The following is a 19,497-nucleotide window of genomic DNA, read 5'->3' on the forward strand; positions in this document are numbered from 1 at the left end:
AAACAGGGAATCATCACCAAATGGCTGTGTTTCTAGTGGGATCCTACAGAGATTGATTACTGTACCTACGTTATTTAACATTTTTATTAATGACCCAGAAGAAAACATAAAATCATCACTAACAGTTTGCAACGGACACAAATATGGGGGAGTGGTAAACGATGAAGAGGACAGTTCACTGATTCATCTTGATCTAGATCACTTGGAATTCTGGATGCAAGTAAACGACGTGTGTCTCAATATGGCAAAATGTAAATGTGTACATCTAAGAACAAAGAAGGTAGGCCACACTTACCGAATGGGGGACTCTATCCTAGGAAGCCAGGAACGCTGAAAAAGATTTGGTAGTTGTTGTGGATAATCACCTGAACATGAGCTCATAGTGTGATGTGGTGTCCAAAAAGGCAAAAGCTATCCTTGAATGTATAAACAGGGAAACCTCAAATAGGAGTAAAGTGGATATTTTACTTCTTTATTTGGCACTGGTGCAACAGCTGCTGGAATACTGTGTCCAATTCTGGTGTCCACAATCCAAGAAGGATGTTGCTACATTGGAGTGTGTTCAGAGAAGCCTTGAGAATAATTAAAGGATTAAAAAATAAGCCTTACAGTGACAGGCTCAAGGAGCTCAATCTATTCGTTTAGCAAGAGAAGATTAAGGGGTGACTTGATTACAGTTTGTAAATACATATATGGGGGAAAATATTTAATAACAGGCTCTTCAATTTAGTAGAGAAAGACAGAACATGATTCAATGACTAGAATTAGACCAAATTCAGACTGGAAATAAGGCAAACATTTTTAACAGTGAGAGTAATTAACCATTTGAATAATGTATCAAGGGTCATACTGGATTATTTTCTTTTCTAAAAGGCATGTTCTAGGAATTATTTTGGGGAAATTCTATGGCATGTTATACAGGAGGTTAGAGCAGATAATCAAAATTGTCCCTTCTAGCCTTGGAATCCAATCTTCCCAGGCAGCATTCAACTGCCTTAACCGTACCACCACCCTTTCTTTCCCTGCAATCCCCTGCCTCACTCACTACACTCCTTCCAACTTCTGCAATAAATAAATCAGGATCCTACAGACAACAATTTCCTTTCACTGCCCAATTCTGGTTCATCCCCAAAGCAGGTCCATCCTGGGCACTGAATGAGGCAGGCATCCTGTGGCAAAAAGTAGTATGTGCTCATGTAAGTACAGAGGGTATATGGCACAATAGGGAAAAATTCTGTGGCTTAATTTTGGCATTTCCTAACTTTTGAATGCTTGACTTTGCAACATTAATAGTGCTCTTTTAGCACAGTTTTTGTGTGTGTAATATGCAAATACCTTAGAAGCTCATTAAACTGGACTGTATTTCAGTCACATATATGGAGCATCTGTATACCATACATGCAAATAGGGCTAAGTGGACTGCTATTTCTCATTCACATCTAATATAGTATAAGAAAAGCGCTGCTGTTAAGAGTATAATGCTTGTTTCAAGATTTCCAGTTTCATCAAAGCGGCACTCAAGCATACAACAACAACAAAGATCTGCTTTGGATGGGGCACACACATTTCAGTTTCCATAGAGATTGCATGCGTATCAGCTGCCTTATCTGATGTTTCTGCCTTGCAGAATCCTAAAGATCCAGTAGTGAGTGATGTGTCAGCCAAAAGAATTATTTTCTCACTTGTCAATTTTCTAACAAGAAAGTTCCACTGCAATTTTTGGTGCCAAATTCCTGTAGTCCATGGACTAAAATCCAGTAATTAACATGATCACAAGACAATACAGCTTATTCTGTACCTATGAAAAGTCATGATTTGTGGGATACATGCTTCTTTGCTAATCTGCCTAGTAAGGCTCAACAAGATCCTTTCTCAATCTATAACTCCCTGCATTTTATCTGAACTCATAATTTGTTATAAACAATCATTTGTACATTAAAAATTTGCACTCCGTACATTTCTATAACAGAACACCACAATATCTGATTCTCACAGACATACAACCACGAATCGTTGGTGGTGTTTTCTTATTCAACGTATTTTACTTAAATGACTGTATTATGGCTTTCACTGAGATTTAGAAAAAACTCAGCCCAATATTTCTGAAGTTTAACTCTGACCATAAATGGGCACACATAGAGCAGAGTCAGCATTATATGTGGGATAGCCCTAAAAAGGTATATCCATTAGCCAGTAACCTAAATTGAAAAGAACTGATTACAGTCGATGCAAATTAACAGAATTTCTGTTGAGAATTTGGCCCAATATGAGTGTGTAAAACTGAAAGTACAATATGTACAAACCAGGTACATTAAATGTAATTTCATTTCCAAAAATAATGCAGTTAGTAATGTCAGGTTTGATCTAAAACTTACATTACAGCACCAGAGGATGGTGCTATTAGTCTGTGTTGACAAAGTATTTTAGAAACAAAGATGTTAGTGTTTTATGCACATATAGGTATACCACATATATATTTTTATTATTTGGATTACAGTAGCACCCAAATATGCAAGGTGCTGTGCAAATGTAAGAACTGTCCTGACCCAAAGCTTATACTTATGCACCAGAATTGCCTTTAGCTGATCCCAAGAAACACAAGTTAAATTACTCAAATATATTTGAAGTGTGAAAGGTAGTGAAGCAGGATAATATTGGAATAAAGGTTATTTCCTAAACAAAAAAGAAAGATTATCTCAGATCTGCTGTTCAATTTATCTAACATTATTCAATAAACACCTTCCAGAAATGTAACACGGAAGTGGCATATCAATCAAAGTTGTAAGATATTAAGTACAGTAACTAGAGTCCCAAAGAGCTAAAGAAGATAATCAATCAGCACATAACTGATTTTTAAATTCCCAATCTGGAGACACCCTAACATATAACTAGTTTTAATATCTTATCTAATTTCCTTTAGGCCCTGTGAAGTCGCAGAACTTCTACTCTGTTAGTACCCTAGTGTGCACTCTACTGGTGAAATTACAACCACCCCCGACCATGAATGGTCAAAGACCTGACCTATCTGGGGGAAGTGAGTGATGTTCTCTTAGTGTTACTTTAATCTTTGCTTTCCACTTTCTCTTATTTCTTTTTACTACTTTGCAAAACCAGGTCATTGTGTATGAAAACTGTACTTACTTGATCCTCCACCACACCCCTCCCATAATTCAAAGGATGCCCAGAGAGGCTGCAATGTCACTAGCAGAGTGCATGTTGAGGAATCTCACAGACTGGAAGACTTGTGACTTCAGAGAACTAAAAAAATAATCCAATTATATATTGAAAACCCTTCAATTTAAAAAAAAAATAGAGTATTTTCAGGCCATACTGTCAGATATTGTCACAAAAAAGGTAACGGCTAAAAATCAAAGTAAAGAAGTACAAACATTAAGGTTCAAACAGCAATATTCATTTGCTGTGTTGAACATTCTTTTGGTAAGTTTAAAAAGTAATATTTTAAGAGACATATTTAATCAGAAAAACCATGGACAAAACTGGTGCAATGCAGCCAGCTTAACCATGAGTGTTAATTTTTGCATTTCCTATTTGTGATTTTAATTGTGCAACTTTAACAGGGAATTTACAGTGTTTTCCCGATTAAGTTGCTTAGGGTATTCTTCTAAAAAATTATGCAAATCTAAAACTACCTGGCTTACAGACTTTATAAATGGCTAACAACGTTCTGGACTCTGGAAAGCCTTGGTGAAAAGCGTTGCAATAGTGAAGACAAGAGAAAATGAAAACTTGGCTGAGGATTTCATTTAAGAGAAAACTGAAGCTCCTAATGTAAACTGGCTATGGTTTGCAAACAGGAGAAATGGTAGGAAGAAGAGAAACACAAGTTCAGGAAATGTACCTATGGATCTCAGAGAAGAGGTCATTCTCAAAGACTACAAAAGAGCAATAACAGAAACAGAACTATGTCATAAGAATGTAAGAGTGGGCAGATTGGGTCAGACCAACAGTCCAACATCTAGCACAGAATCCTGTCTTCCCCCAGTGGCCAGTACCAGACACTGCAGAGGGAGTGAACAGAACAGGGCAATTTATCAAGTGATCCATTCCCTGTCTTCCAGTCCCAGCTTCTAGCAGCCAAAGGTTTAGGGACACCTAGACCACAGGGTTACATCCTTGAACATCTTGGCTAACAGCCACTGATGGACCTATACTCCATAAACTTCTTTGTTGTACCCTGTTATGCTTTTGGCCTTCACAACATGCCCTGGCAATGAGTTCCACAGATTGACTGTGTGTTGTATGAAGAAGTACTTACTTGGTTTTAAACCTGTTGCCTATTAATTTCATTGGGTGACTCCTGGTTCTTGTGTTACGTGAAAGGGTAAATAACACTTCCTTATTCACTTTCTCCACAACATTCATGATTTTATAGACCTCTACTATATCCCTCCCCCAGTCATCTCTTTTAAGATGAACAGCCCCAGTCATTTTCATCTATCCATGCATGAAAGTTGTTCCATCTCCCTAATAATTTTTGATACCCTTCCTTGTACTTTTTCCAGTTCTAATATACCTTTTTACAGATGGGGTGACCAGAACTGCATGCTGTATTCAAGGTGTGGGTGTACCATTGTTTTATGTAGTGACATTATGATCTTTTCTGTCTTATTATCTATCCCTTTCCTAATGGTTCCTAACATTCTGTTAGCTTTGTTGACTGTCGCTACACATTGAACATATGTTTTCAGAGAACTATCCATGACTCCAGGATCTTTCTTGAGTTGTAACAGCTAATCTAGACCCCATCATTTTGTACGTATAGTTGGGATTATGTTTTCCAATGTGCCTTACTTGGCATTTATCAACACTGAATTTCTTCTGCCATTTTCTTGCCCAGTCACCCAGTTTTGTGAGATCCCACTGTAACTCTTTGCAGTCCGCTTTCAACTTAACTATACTGAGTCATTTTTATAGTCTGCAAACTTTGCCACCACACTGTTTACCCCTTTTTCCAGATCATTTATGAAGATGTTGAACTGCACCGGTCCCAGTACAGATCCTTGGGAGGCCCTGCTATTTACCTCTCTACACTGTGAAAGCTGATAATTTAATCCTATCCTTTGTTTTCCTTTCAACCAGTTACTGATCCATGAGAGGACCTTCCATCTTATCCCATTACTGCTGACACTGGCATAAGAGCCTTTGGTGAGGGAAACTTATCAAAGGCCTTCTGGAAGTCCAAATACACTATATTCACTGGATCACCATTGTCCACGTTTTTTGACCTCTCAAATAATTCTAACATTCTTGATCCATGTTTTCCTTTTACAAAAGCCATGTTGACTCTTCCCCACCATATTGTGTTTGCACGAAAAGTGCTATTCTAATTTCCTCTAATCACCTTTTGCATGTCTTTGACAGATTTCAGTGTAGATTTTCAAGAGAGAACCAGAAATGCCTACATCTGTAAGAGACAATAGCAAATGATGAAGCAGCCCATAGTGTCAAAAGCTGCACTGAGGTAAGCATAAAAGCAGTACCCATAATCAACAAAAAGAAGTCACTGTAGATATGCTGGAGGACCCTTTTGATGCTATAGCCAGAGAAAACCCAAAGAGAAATCTATCAAAGATATGGTTGTGCAAAAGGTGATTGGAGGACATTAGAACAGTACTTTGCTGCAAAATGCATTTAAAAATGAGGCAGTAGTTAATGCCTATGAGTATCTTGGCCACACGAGGGTCTAAGAGAATTCTATCATATTTCTGGGAGTTGAGGAAGTTGGAGAAAAATGGAGTTGGTGGTAATCAAGATAATGGGAGTAACCATTTTGAGGACACAGGATCAAATGTAAGAAAGAAAGGAAGGTAAAAGGCAATTTACTTTTCTTTAGGGTCATCTACATTACAAAAACTACTGTGTTGTAACTGGGTCCTCTAACAGTTATAATTCATTAACTGGAGTACAGTAAGCTCCAAAGGAGACAAGGGAGTAGCAAAGGAAAGCATTTATTATTTTATAGTACCTGTAATGTGCTAGCCAAGTCACAAGGAAAGCATTGTGGCATTAGGGCTGGATGACACTCAAATTAGGGCAATGAAGCAAAAAGAAACCCCTCACACTTTGTCTCTAATGCTGGGAGGATGATCAGAGAGGATGGAAACAAACTGTTAAATATGATGGACATTTCTCTTCTTTTAGATAATCATCATCTGAGCTACACAACAGGCCCTTATTACTTAATGTTTATATAAAAGGATGAAAATGTGCTACCTATTGCATCTAGCATTTAAAAAAAGTAACTATTTTGCATACATAAATTAGTAGCATATAGCACTGCTTCAAAATTTTCAAAACTACAAAAAGTTTTCTAATATTTTTCAAAAAATTACATCCTGATGTCTGATCAGGTCTAGTAGTATGTAAAACTGTCTATACATTGACATTTTATATACATTAATAAATCATAATACCTCTCTATCACCACCCACTCCCTTATAGGTTAAGCAATATAGAGATGGATTCAATACAAGAACAGTTAGACTAGAAATATGTTTAGTGTTTGTAACAGGGCAGTCACCCCACTCCGGTTTGGAAGGGGTTAAAAATAGCCCTGGAAAAGTGAGCCAATCACTAGCGGGCTTGCAGCAGCCAATCACAGCCCAGCTGGGTCAGTATAAGAAGGGCTCCTGGGAAGGAGGAGGTCAGTTTTGCTTCAGAAGGACGTAGCTGCCTGGTAGAGACAAGGGTACCTTGGACAGGGGATGATGGACACGTTGGGCCTGCGGGCAATGCGGACACCTACAGTGTGAGTCCCCAGGCCCAATGTGGAGGATCCAGTTGAGCCCCAGTGAGAAGGGGGGACCCAAGACAGACTATGAGAGGCCCAAGGCTGCAGAGGAGCAGGGAGTCTACTTTGGCTGCCGCGAGCGGGGCCATATTAAGAGGCACTGCCCCCTCAGGGGAGGGCGGCCGAAGAAGAAGGTGCCTGGCGACTCAGAACAGGCAAAGATGAGCGTGGTCAACACTGCAGTGAAGGCAGTAGACCTGCCTGAGAGCCACCAGCATGAGGTGGCAGAAAAAGGGACTGAGACAGAGTGGACCCAGTGAGAGGTCAGGACCCAGGCTGTGAGCAAGCAAGCTACAACGGGAACCCCAACCCTGATGTTAGAGGGTCCAGGGGACATTAGCCTATGTATGCAGCTGATGGCCACGGAACAGGCCCTCTGGACGGTGGAGGTGGAGCTGCAGAAAGCCCACAAGGAGAAGGAAGACCTGGCCCTGAAGTTGAAGGAAAGTGAAGAGAAGTGAGCTCAACTGGCAGGACATCTCTGGGTCACACAGGCAAGAGGACCCCCTTATCGTCAGGCGTGGGATTTTGAGGGGGAGGTGTAGTGTGGTGGTCACCCCGCTCCAGTTTGGAACGGGTTAAAAACAGCCCTGGGAAAAGGCTGCCGCAGGAAGCCAATCATGAGCGAGCTTGAGGCAGCCAATCAGGGCCCAGCTGGGCCAGTATAAGAAGGGCTCCTGGGGAGAAGGAGGTCAGTCTTGCTCCAGAAGGACCTAGCTGCCTGGTAGAGACAGGGGTACCTTGGACAGAGCAGTAGAGGGAAAGGGCAAGCTGAGCTCTGGCCTGGCAACCTCCCAGGCTGAGGCCTTGAGGCAAAGGCCTGAGGAGGTACTAGTGCTGCAGGGAGGCAGCCAGGGAAAGAAAATGCAGCAAGTCCAACCCCCTTGCCAGTGATGAGTGGCCATTTCAGACTGCAGTTTGCCCCTGAGAGAAGGGACTAAATGATGACTGGCAGTAGCCACTGAGGCAAGGTAGGTACAAGGGATTGGGATTCCCCTGGGAGGGGAGACCCAGAGTGTGGTGACCCTGCCGTAGGGCAGCACTCCAAGGTAAGGGGCACCATGGTCTGGGAGGCACATGGGGCCTGAACTGGTGGAGATAAAGGGACGGCAGAGGGGCAGGTAAGGGCAGGGGAGAAACCGGTCAGAGGAGGGAGCTCTGGAACTGGATGACCTAATTCCCGGACTGACCAGCAGGAGGTGCTGCGGCGGTGAGTGCCCCACCTTATTACAGTGTAGTGTTAAAACAGATTAAAAGTGTTTTGTCAAAGATTATGCTGGGAGTATGAATGGGAGCTGGGATTAGCCTGTTACAAGCCTGCTACATTCAAAATGTTTAAGGAACTATTGGAAACCTTTACCCTTTGGAAAATGTTTAAGAAAATATTAACAGACCTAAGTGATTTACAAATGTCAAAATTAAGTTTTTTGAAAGTTAAATCCTTAACATTTAACATCTTAAAATATTATATTTAATATGTAATACAGTGCTTGTGAAATGTAATCATTTAGTAATACGTACTCATTTTGAATAAATTAAGTAGTAAAGTAGGGGAAGATTTATAAAAAATATTCTTAGCCTTTAAAGAACAAAAAAATGATGGTAAGAGGAATCATGGGAAATGAATTGTTTTCCTTTGCACATGTAAATTAGGTACAGTTAAACATTTCACACGATCTGTTAAAAATGAAGTTTGCTGAGAATACATATACCTTTTATAGTATTAGTTTTTACTAAAGTTTAAAAAATATGCAGTAGATATACAACAGTTACCTATCCACACACAATCATGTAAACTTTTTTTAAAAACAAAACTAAGTGAATGGTATTGTTATATTTAAAACAGAAAGGCAGAAACCTGCATTTTATTCATGTACTGAAGACTGTTACCATTAATTGTTTCATGTGGTTTTCAGATATTGGAAGGGCTGTTTTGTGCCACTATAACCTAGGATTTGGTGAAGTCTCCATTATCAAATCCTGTTTTTTCAGTAATTATTTTTTTAATTTAAAAAACAGCAACTACTCCATCCAGAGCAGCATTTATATAAAACAAATGTCATAAAAATATTGAATTGTGAATATAAAATGAAGATAATTAGCTTAACACATCTGGTTGCTATTATACGTAACCCAATTAAAAGAAATAAAATTTGCCAAGTGAAGTTCATTATATAGTCCAGTCAGTTCTGGTATTTTGTAGAGATATGTAACTCCAATAAATGGCCAGCATATGTTTACAGTATTTGCTTAAGGATTTTCTTCCTCATGCTAATGCATTTGTTTAAAGTATTTCAACATTTGTATGATACAACAAATCTAAGTGTTAAAACGCTCATACATTATGATTTTTATGCTGCTATACCCTACAGCAACTTTTGTTTTCCAAATTATTTTAAAATGCACAATAGTCCCAGGCAGGGAACATGACAACTTTAAACTTGAGGTGAAGATGACATAGATATTAGGAGGTTCACAATCCAAAATAAAAAGTTATAAATTGCTTTGGAGCTGTAAATGGGGGGAAGAAAAGCAGCTCTGGCCACAGCTGCCATGCAATCATAGAATCATAGAATATCAGGGTTGGAAGGGACCCCAGAAGGTCATCTAGTCCAACCCCCTGCTCAAAGCAGGACCAATTCCCAGTTAAATCATCCCAGCCAGGGCTTTGTCAAGCCTGACCTTAAAAACCTCTAAGGAAGGAGATTCTACCACCTCCCTAGGTAACGCATTCCAGTGTTTCACCACCCTCTTAGTGAAAAAGTTTTTCCTAATATCCAATCTAAACCTCCCCCACTGCAACTTGAGACCATTACTCCTCGTTCTGTCATCTGCTACCATTGAGAACAGTCTAGAGCCATCCTCTTTGGAACCCCCTTTCAGGTAGTTGAAAGCAGCTATCAAATCCCCCCTCATTCTTCTCTTCTGCAGGCTAAACAATCCCAGCTCCCTCAGCCTCTCCTCATAACTCACGTGTTCCAGTCCCCTAATCATTTTTGTTGCCCTTCGCTGGACTCTCTCCAATTTATCCACATCCTTCTTGAAGTGTGAGGCCCAAAACTGGACACAGTACTCCAGATGAGGCCTCACCAATGTCGAATAGAGGGGAACGATCACATCCCTCGATCTGCTCGCTATGCCCCTACTTATACATCCCAAAATGCCATTGGCCTTCTTGGCAACAAGGGCACACTGCTGACTCATATCCAGCTTCTCGTCCACTGTCACCCCTAGGTCCTTTTCCGCAGAACTGCTGCCTAGCCATTCGGTCCCTAGTCTGTAGCTGTGCATTGGGTTCTTCCGTCCTAAGTGCAGGACCCTGCACTTATCCTTATTGAACCTCATCAGATTTCTTTTGGCCCAATCCTCCAATTTGTCTAGGTCTTTCTGTATCCTATCCCTCCCCTCCAGCGTATCTACCACTCCTCCCAGTTTAGTATCATCCGCAAATTTGCTGAGAGTGCAATCCACACCATCCTCCAGATCATTTATGAAGATATTGAACAAAACCGGCCCCAGGACCGACCCTTGGGGTACTCCACTTGATACCGGCTGCCAACTAGACATGGAGCCATTGATCACTACCCGTTGAGCCCGACAATCTAGCCAGCTTTCTACCCACCTTGTAGTGCATTCATCCAGCCCATACTTCCTTAACTTGCTGACAAGAATACTGTGGGAGACCGTGTCAAAAGCTTTGCTAAAGTCAAGAAACAATACATCCACTGCTTTCCCTTCATCCACAGAACCAGTAATCTCATCATAAAAGGCGATTAGATTAGTCAGGCATGACCTTCCCTTGGTGAATCCATGCTGGCTGTTCCTGATCACTTTCCTCTCATGCAAGTGCTTCAGGATTGATTCTTTGAGGACCTGCTCCATGATTTTTCCAGGGACTGAAGTGAGGCTGACTGGCCTGTAGTTCCCAGGATCCTCCTTCTTCCCTTTTTTAAAGATGGGCACTACATTAGCCTTTTTCCAGTCATCCAGGACTTCCCCGGATCATCATCTAAAGGCAGTTAGGTATCTCGTACGATCCCCATATTGTAAGCTCGAATGAAACTGTGGATGCACCCTGTAATAAAAGGTCTTTGCCAGACCTTCCAGTTGCTCTCTCCCAACCAGCCATCTTCACTTCATTATCTCAATTAAGTTTCACAACACCCCCATTACCTATGTGCTATTCCTATTTTAAATTAGGAACATGAGGCTCGGAAGTCAGAACATTTGCCCGAAGTTAAACAAGATCTAGCATTTTTCCTCAATGCTACTTCCCACCCCCATGATGGAGCCTGAAGGAGGTGGCAGAGGGAGACTGAAATTCTATCTGCTTAATGGACACTTCTCTGATGAATATCACCCCCATGTACAGTTGCACCAACTTAGAACAGGAGAAGGGGCAGAACCTAGAAAAATTAACTGTTATCCTGACCCCGCTACAAAAGAAAAAATCTGATGCTCCAAACATGCTCTGGTATGATTGGATATTTAATGTATTGTAGTTGGTTTCCAAAGACATTGTGGACCTTATTCACAGCACACAAGGTCTGGGGATTCTCACTTTACAAACAGGCTGACAGAAAACAGTTTGAAATAAGTCTCTCTTGAGACTAATTTTAGTGCTAAATTGTTTTCCTCCTTGATTTAGAGAAAATGCCTCTTTGTTTTTAGCATCTCATCTGCCAGGTTAACAGGCTTGAAGATTCACTTTAACTCTTACGTTTCTTACCGCTCATTTCAGTCTCCTGGTATTTTTCTGAAGTAAAAAATTAAATCAACCAGAATTTGCCACTCTCCTCTCTTGCATCCTCACCATCCTGGACTGTATACATATACAGTACATTTGAATAAGAGCAAAGTGCAGAGGAAGGGGAGGGCATTAAAAATACTGAGAAAAAGCTTTAGTATTCTTTGTTATTTAAATGTGTTAGTGGCAACACATTTACAGAAAAAAAAAATCTTTGAAATCGAGGTGTGAAACTGCTAAAGCTGCTTTGAATCTAACTTGAAAAACATAAAACCAAGCTGTATCAATGCAGCAGGCTGATTAAGCATAGTCTGAGTTTATCTGCAACAACAACTTTTGTGGTATTTAAAAACAATATATTAGCAGTAAAAAGTACACTGATAAAAATTCACATCTCATTACTAGAACTATGGTGACAAACCTTAAATTATGCAAAAAGCTAGGAAGGCAGTTTTCTTAGACTAAGGCCTTTTCTACACTATGGGGAGAGATCAATCTAAGTTAAGCAACTTCAGCTACGTGAATAACATAGCTGAAGTTGACATACTTAGAACTACTTACCACGGGGTTCACACTATGCAATGTCAACTGGAGACACTCTCCCATCGACTCCCCTTGTGCTTTTCGTTCAGGAACTGACTAGAGAGCGATCAGTGGGCAATTTAGCAGGTCTTCATTAGACCCACTAAATCAACCGCTGATGCATCAATCGCCACACGTCAAACCCCGGTAAGTGTAGACAAGCCCTAAAATTATTTATCCAAACATTCAGATAGCACAGATTACATAGCTGGGACCAATGCATTGCATGAAAAAAGCATGGTCCCATCAAAAAGCACAGTGTGAAACAGAAGCCACCAGCCAGACTGATGTGTGCATGTATCAGAACTCTGTGGGGTAGCCATATACGTAAGTATATGGTGAATCCAGTACTAAATTGACTGTTCAGGTAACAGAATGGCTATCACTGATAATCTGGTATCAAACCATAATCTTTGATTCTGGTTGCATCTATCCAAGAGAGCTGGGGGGGCAGGGAGGGGAGACCAGGTTTGGAATCAGACTGGAGGAAGACAGGCTATGTTTAAAATTCCAGCACCGAATGCCATTTGCTATTTTAAGTATCAAAGATTCAAAAAAATTTCAGATTCACTTTTGTATGAAAACAAAACCTGTAAAATTTCTGTACAGAGTCTCCATCACAGAATCATCCTATTCATTATTGTAACACTCTTTGAACAGAAATTTAAGAAATTAGTGTCTTTTGGGGTGGGTTCTTTACATGCATGGTCTCAAATTACATGCTTTTTTTAAAGCAAAGTAATCCTTACAGCATTTTTGAGATGTTTCAGAGTAGCAGCCATGTTAGTCTGTATTCGCAAAAAGAAAAGGAGTACTTGTGGCACCTTAGAGACTAACCAATTTATTTGAGCATAAGCTTTCGTGAGCTACAGCTCACTTCATCGGATGCATAAAAGTGGAAAATGCAGTGAGGATGTTTTTATACACACAGATCATGAAAAAATGGGTGTTTACCACTTCAAAAGGTTTTCTCTCCCCCCCCCCCACCCCACTCTCCTGCTGGTAATAGCTTATCTAAAGTGATCACTCTCCTTACAATGTGTATGATAATCAAGGTGGGCCGTTTCCAGCACAAATCCAGGGTTTAACAAGAATGTCTGAGGAACGGGGGGGGGGGGGGGGGGGTGTTTGTTGGATCTGTATTCGCAAAAAGAAAAGGAGTACTTGTGGCACCTTAGAGACTAACCAATTTATTTGAGCATGAGCTACCCCCCCGTTCCTCAGACGTTCTTGTTAAACCCTGGATTTGTGCAGGAAATGGCCCACCTTGATTATCATACACATTGTAAGGTCAATCTAAGATACGCAACTTCAGCTACGTGAATAGCATAGCTGAAGTCGACGCACTTACTTCTACTTACCAGGGTGTCTTCACTGTGGTAAGTCGACAGCTCATACTCTCCCGTTGACTCTGCTTGCGCTCCTCATTCTGGTGGAGTACCGGAGTTGACGGGAGAGCAATTTATCACCCCCGCTGGATCGATTGCTGCCCACCAATCCGGCGGGTAGTATAGACAAGCCCATAAAGGCAAGTAAGCATCCATATTCTGACTCTAAGAAAATGAAGATATGATCTACCAAAAGGAAAGAACTTTCACGGGGAAAGAATAGTACTGTGGGCATATACTGTAACCGTAAACTAAACTTATGTATTTCCAAAGTAATAGTACATAGTTTTTTAAAACTCTGAATAACTTTGATGCCAGCCACAATACTCTGTCCATTTGTCCTCTTCACCCCATCCCCCATTCTCCAGCTTCAAAGGAGGGAGGGGGGAAGAGACAGAAACTGGAGAAAAACAGTGATTACACACCTCTGCAAATCTTTTAAGACTTCCCAAGTATGACACCAGTAGATCTATATAGGAACTTACATTACCACCATCTCAGTAGTAGCAAAGTGTTTGGTAGTTAGTAAGAAAAGACATGGAAATATATTAGAAAAAAGCATGGATAACACCCTCTATCTGTAATAAAAATAAAAAGTGACCTCTAGACCAGAATCAAAACTGAGCTGTGAGACCCTACCCAGATCAATGGTCTTTACAAAATCAAATTACACTGTATAATAATGAGAAGTACAATGAACAAACTAGTACAGTGAAGTAACTTAGCAGACAGCTAGGGTGAACACTTACAGCTCTATTCCCAGGTGCTGAAATTAAAAAAAGGCTTCCTTAAACTACTGGTAAGGTTATAAATATATTACTTTAGGGAAGGTAACCCTAAGAAAACATAGGATTTAAAAATATCAAATATTAGAAGCCAGGAAATTCAAATCATACTTCACCATGAAAAATATTTACTTAAAGTAATATTCTTGCAAGATGTCTATAACAGGAAAATTACAAGGAAAACAATTATCGCTGTTTTTCAGCTTACTTTGTGCATTGAATAGTCCTTTGTGTATAGTGTCGTCATTTCCCCTGTATTGCCAGGTTAGTCATTTTCCTCTTTTTATGTGGGTCAACAGGGAAGAGAAAAACATAAAAATATAGGAAAATGTGATTGTAAAACCACAAAGTAGCAGCAGGGACTCAGAAATGGCTGTAGTACCTGAAATTATTTTAAAACTTTTTTTGGCATTTATTAGACTTAAAGTTAACAACTCAAATTTAATATTTTAAACACAGCAAAGTATGAAAGTGGAGCTGGGGCAACCCAAATGACCATAACTATTCCCTATTTCTCCCACATTGTGCATCCTGGTAAACAGTAGATATGTATCTATGCTAAGTATCAAAGCTACTTGTACCTTACACTCCTCCCTATTCTTTGGCATTTCAACCAGGAAAATCTTAACACCATGTACCTTGACAGTCCACTTAAAAGATTTTCTGTCTATCACCATAAAGATATGCAGGGTATGCAGAACAGAAATATAGGACTTAAAATGGGACTAATGTACAGATCATTTGTAAAGGTTTAGAATGGGGGAAATGCATGGGACTTATATGAAGGAACTATACCAGAAGTATAGATGAGGATTGGATGATTTCTTTATATAAAGTGTGATATCAACAGAATGAAATGGAGTATGTTCTCCGGTGTAGATGTGGGAACACACATAATGGGTGGGTAGCGCTTATTATTTCATGTATGATATAATGTACTAGAATATGTACTTAATGCTTTCTATGAGGAGGATGAACAATATGCAGCCGGAAAGCTGTCTTATGATGTAAGCGTAGGTGGAGAAGAGAATACACAGAAACGTCAAAGCCATGCCTTTCTACTTGTATTGTAAGATGCCTAGCACACTTGGGTACTAAGATACTCGAAACATTATTGTTATTTAAGTCTGCATTTGCATACTTCCCTCCCGCCCCCCCTTTTTTAAACTTACACTTAACTTTGCTTTTCCTGAGTTTGTACATTTATTTTTTAAGCTACAATGTTCTTTTAGGCTCTTTCCCTTATGTTATTTATACATACTTACAATTGTAAATCCAGTTTAAAGGTTTTTTCCCACCCCTCTGATTTCTTAAAAGATTTTTGTCCTTTTGATACTTATGTCTATATTTCACAATTCTAAAAAAAAACATTCCAGCTTTTGAATCTAGTAATAATGTGACATAAACCTCTGTAGGTAGTAACAACATCTTCAAAGTGGAGCTCGTCTAATCTTTGGCTGCTTAGCTACACACTTCAGGAGACATCTGTAATCTAACAGCTATGCACAATAGCAGCAAAGTCATGAGAGACATTACCAAAGTTAGCCTCAGGCCACATGACTTTCTGAAGATCCATAAGGTCTCTCAGACCTTTGGACTTCAAAAGAGAGATTTTTCTCTTTCCAAGTGCCAAATTGAATATATATAAAAAAGTAGCTCCATTCTCAAAAAATAATGAACTGAACTTCAGCAAGGATGGATAAAAGACTAAATCTGAAGTTTCTAGGCCGAGTTGTTAATTTCTTTTGAGTGATGACATCACAAAAAAGGGACCTGAGTAGGATTGTTGTTCCCCCCCATCCCCTACTTGAATTTTGTTTAAGTCCAATAACTTATAAATAAACTATCCATTTCACCTCAAAGTTTTGGGGAAAAGTTCTTCACTCAAATCTCACACATGAAATATGAACTGCAGAGATACACAATGGGGAAACAAAAGGCAAAATCAGCCTTACAATGGAAAGCTTCCTACATTCTCAACTAAAGAAGGAATGTTCTCTTCCATAATCTTATGGAAATGGCAAAGTATTCATTTATATATTTGGTCACTAAAGTGTTTACATATTGACTTAGTTCTGCAGTGGTCTATACGGTGCTTTGAAATCCTGTGATATATAGGTGATAAACAAGTTACCTGTTAATTTCCTCCAAAATTTTCAAAGTCATTCTAGACAATAAGACATCTATCATCAACCAGTAGAAGACTGATCTTACTGCTCAAAATTTTGACAATATTACTCTGAAGCAGATTAACTGATCTCCTGAGAACTGCACCTATCTGAACAGCAGAGACAAAAATCACATATAATGAAAAACTAACACCTTTAAGAAATACCGGTCTATAAAAGGAAGAGGCGCTAAAGGAATGTAGTGCTCACAGAAGGTGCTGGATTCACAACATTAAACACTGTTCTCCATTTATCCACAAAAAACAAAATGCAAGCACGGACGCAATGAAACCTTATCCTTCCTACTCCACACATTTTCAGATACCAAACTGGGGTGCAGAATGTTACTGTCTTAAAGAAAAATTCTGATCTCCTGGCGGATCTTTATGCAAATAAGATGGGCTCCATAACTGCACACACTTCATGCTGACAGCAGGAGAAAAAACTACATATATAAGGAGAAAAGTATATTGGAGTCAAGTTCTGCCATAGGCATATGAGAAAAGCATTTGGCTCCTACCAAAAAAATTGGGAGTGAAGTTTGTCATACTGTGGAGAATTTTTTTTTAAAAACCTGTTTAGTTTATTTAAATTTTTCCAATCAGGCTTCTACAATGCTCCAGAACGCAAGCTGTTGTTTAGAGAATCCCACAGTTTAGAGATCAGATTGATTGTTCGCTTCAGTGTATGGAACAAAAATGAAAATATTATTCTCCTAAGGCAAACAGAAAATTAACGGATATACATACTAATCATCTGCTCAAGACATGATCCAGGGGGATACAAATTGGCCACACCCGGATATCAGGAACCAGAATACTAACTCTGCTGGAGATTTTTTTTTTAAAAGGAGGTTAGTCATACACCTGTCAGGGATGGTCTGTTTACTTGGTCCTGCCTCAGGGCAGGGGACTGGACTTGAAGATCTCTCAAGATCCCTTCCAGCCCTACATTTCTATGATTCTTTTGCTGGCTCCTGTGGAACCCTATAGAGTTCCAACTGGATATCATCAATTTAAATTTTCTAAATACACAGTATTCATGTGTACTATAGCTAGCTATATGACCTATTTTGTATAGATTGCTATTCTTTGAAAAATAAACTATATTACTGTAGTGTTAAAATGCTGCAAGGCAAAACTACTCTCTCTCAGAAAAAAGGCTGGAGTGTCATTTTTTCCAGTGTAGGTGTACAGTATATAAAGAGAATCTCAAAAAGGTATCTCAGAACATTTTAAAAGCTTTTCACTGCTGATGACACATTTTTCTGTGAAATAAGCCACTTCCTTTCTAAAGCCCACACAGTATTTTAGTGCAGAGATTCAGTAAGTCCTAATGTCTGTGCAGACATATTTTCAGTACACAAAAGTCTTGAAGTAGCTCATTATATCCCATGATTTAAAAGCTAGTTGAATAATCAGTTATATTGGATTTCAAGTGCTTTATATCAGAGCTAAAACATTAAGCTCTGTTGGACAGGAAACATTTTTATACACTTATTTATACAGCACCTAGCACATCACTAACTGAAGCATCTGGGTGCTACCATAACAAATGTTTAATAAATAAAAATGTGACCAGTAAAAGACCATGACAACATTTCCAGTTTCCTACAGGGAAGTTTAGATGTAAATATGAAAATGATTTGCAGACTGGAGTGGGTCAGAATACAACAACCAAGCATGATAGTTCCTATATCCTGAACAAAAGCTGTAGGCATCTTAAGCAAACAAATATATTAATCACTATTATTATAAGCATCAGAACACTTATTTTTCACTGTAATTCCTGGGAATCCTCCCTAGGGATGCAATGTGAAAGTCTAGCATTTGGATGTATGTTTTTCTAGTTTGACTTAGATTTTTATGAACTCACAAAACAGCCAAAAGTTAATCAGACTTTAAAGCCAGAAGGGACCATCTTGATCATCTAGTCTGATCTCCTGCACATTGCTGGCCATAGAACCTTACTCACTCACTCCTGTAATAGAGCCACAATCTCTAGCTGAGTTACTGATATCCTCAAATCTTGATTTGAAAGACTGCAAGTTACAGAGAATCCACCATTTAGTCTAGATTAAACCAGCAAGTCGCCTGTGCCCCACGCTGCAGAGGAAGGCAAAAAAAAACAACAAAAAAAACCCCTACGTCTCTGCCAATCTGACCTGGGGGGAAATTCCATCCTGACCCCAAATATATTGATCAGTTAGAACCTGCACATGTAGAGAGACCCACCAGCCAAACACCTGAGAGAGAATTTAATGCTGTAACACAGAGCCCTTCCCATCTAGTGTCCCATCTCCAGCTGTTGGAGATACTTGATGATAGCGGGTGCAGCAGTGCCATATACCATTGTAGGCAACTTCATCATATCATCTCCTCCATAAATGTAACAAGCTCAGTCTTGAAACAAGTTAGGTTTTTGTTTTTTTGGGTTTTTTTGCCCAGGCTACGCCCCTTTCAAGGCTGTTGCAGAAATTCAGCCCTCTGATGGTTAGAAATCAATGTCTAATTTCAAGCCTAAAAACTGATGTCTAGTTTATATCCATTTATTCTTGGGCCAACATTGGCCCCTAACTTAAATAACTCCCCTCGCTCCCTGGATTCTATCCCTCTGATATATAAGTAGAGAGCAATCCTATCTCCTCTGAGCCTTCATTTGGTGAGGCTAAACACAAGCTCCTTAAGCCTTTTATCATGATAGGTTCTCCATTCATCTGATCATGCTAGAAGCTATTCTCTGCACCTGTTCAAATTTGAAGTCACCTGTCTTAAACATGGAGGATCAGAATTGCACCTACTATTCCAGATAAGGACTCACCAGTGCCTTGTACAATGGTACTAACACTTCCCTGTCTCTGCTGGAAATACCTCGCCTGATGCATCCTAGGATTGCATTGCCTCTCTCATGGCCACATCACACTGGCAGTTCATAATCACCTGTGATCAAACAATACACCCAGGTCTTTCTCCTCCTATGTCACTTCCAACTTATAGCAAAAAAAATCTTGTTGTTA

At 39.7% G+C, this 19,497-nt stretch overlaps 1 protein-coding gene across 5 annotated transcripts in view; it reads right to left on the reverse strand.

Moving 5' to 3' along the window:
* Positions 1-19,497, reverse strand: part of HBS1L (HBS1 like translational GTPase) — a 134,622-nt gene that overhangs the window by 67,209 nt on the left and 47,916 nt on the right. The gene's annotated exons all lie outside the window — the stretch shown is intronic.

This window comes from Lepidochelys kempii, chromosome 3, assembly GCF_965140285.1.
Source record: "Lepidochelys kempii isolate rLepKem1 chromosome 3, rLepKem1.hap1, whole genome shotgun sequence".
NCBI classification, from domain to species: domain Eukaryota; kingdom Metazoa; phylum Chordata; order Testudines; family Cheloniidae; genus Lepidochelys; species Lepidochelys kempii.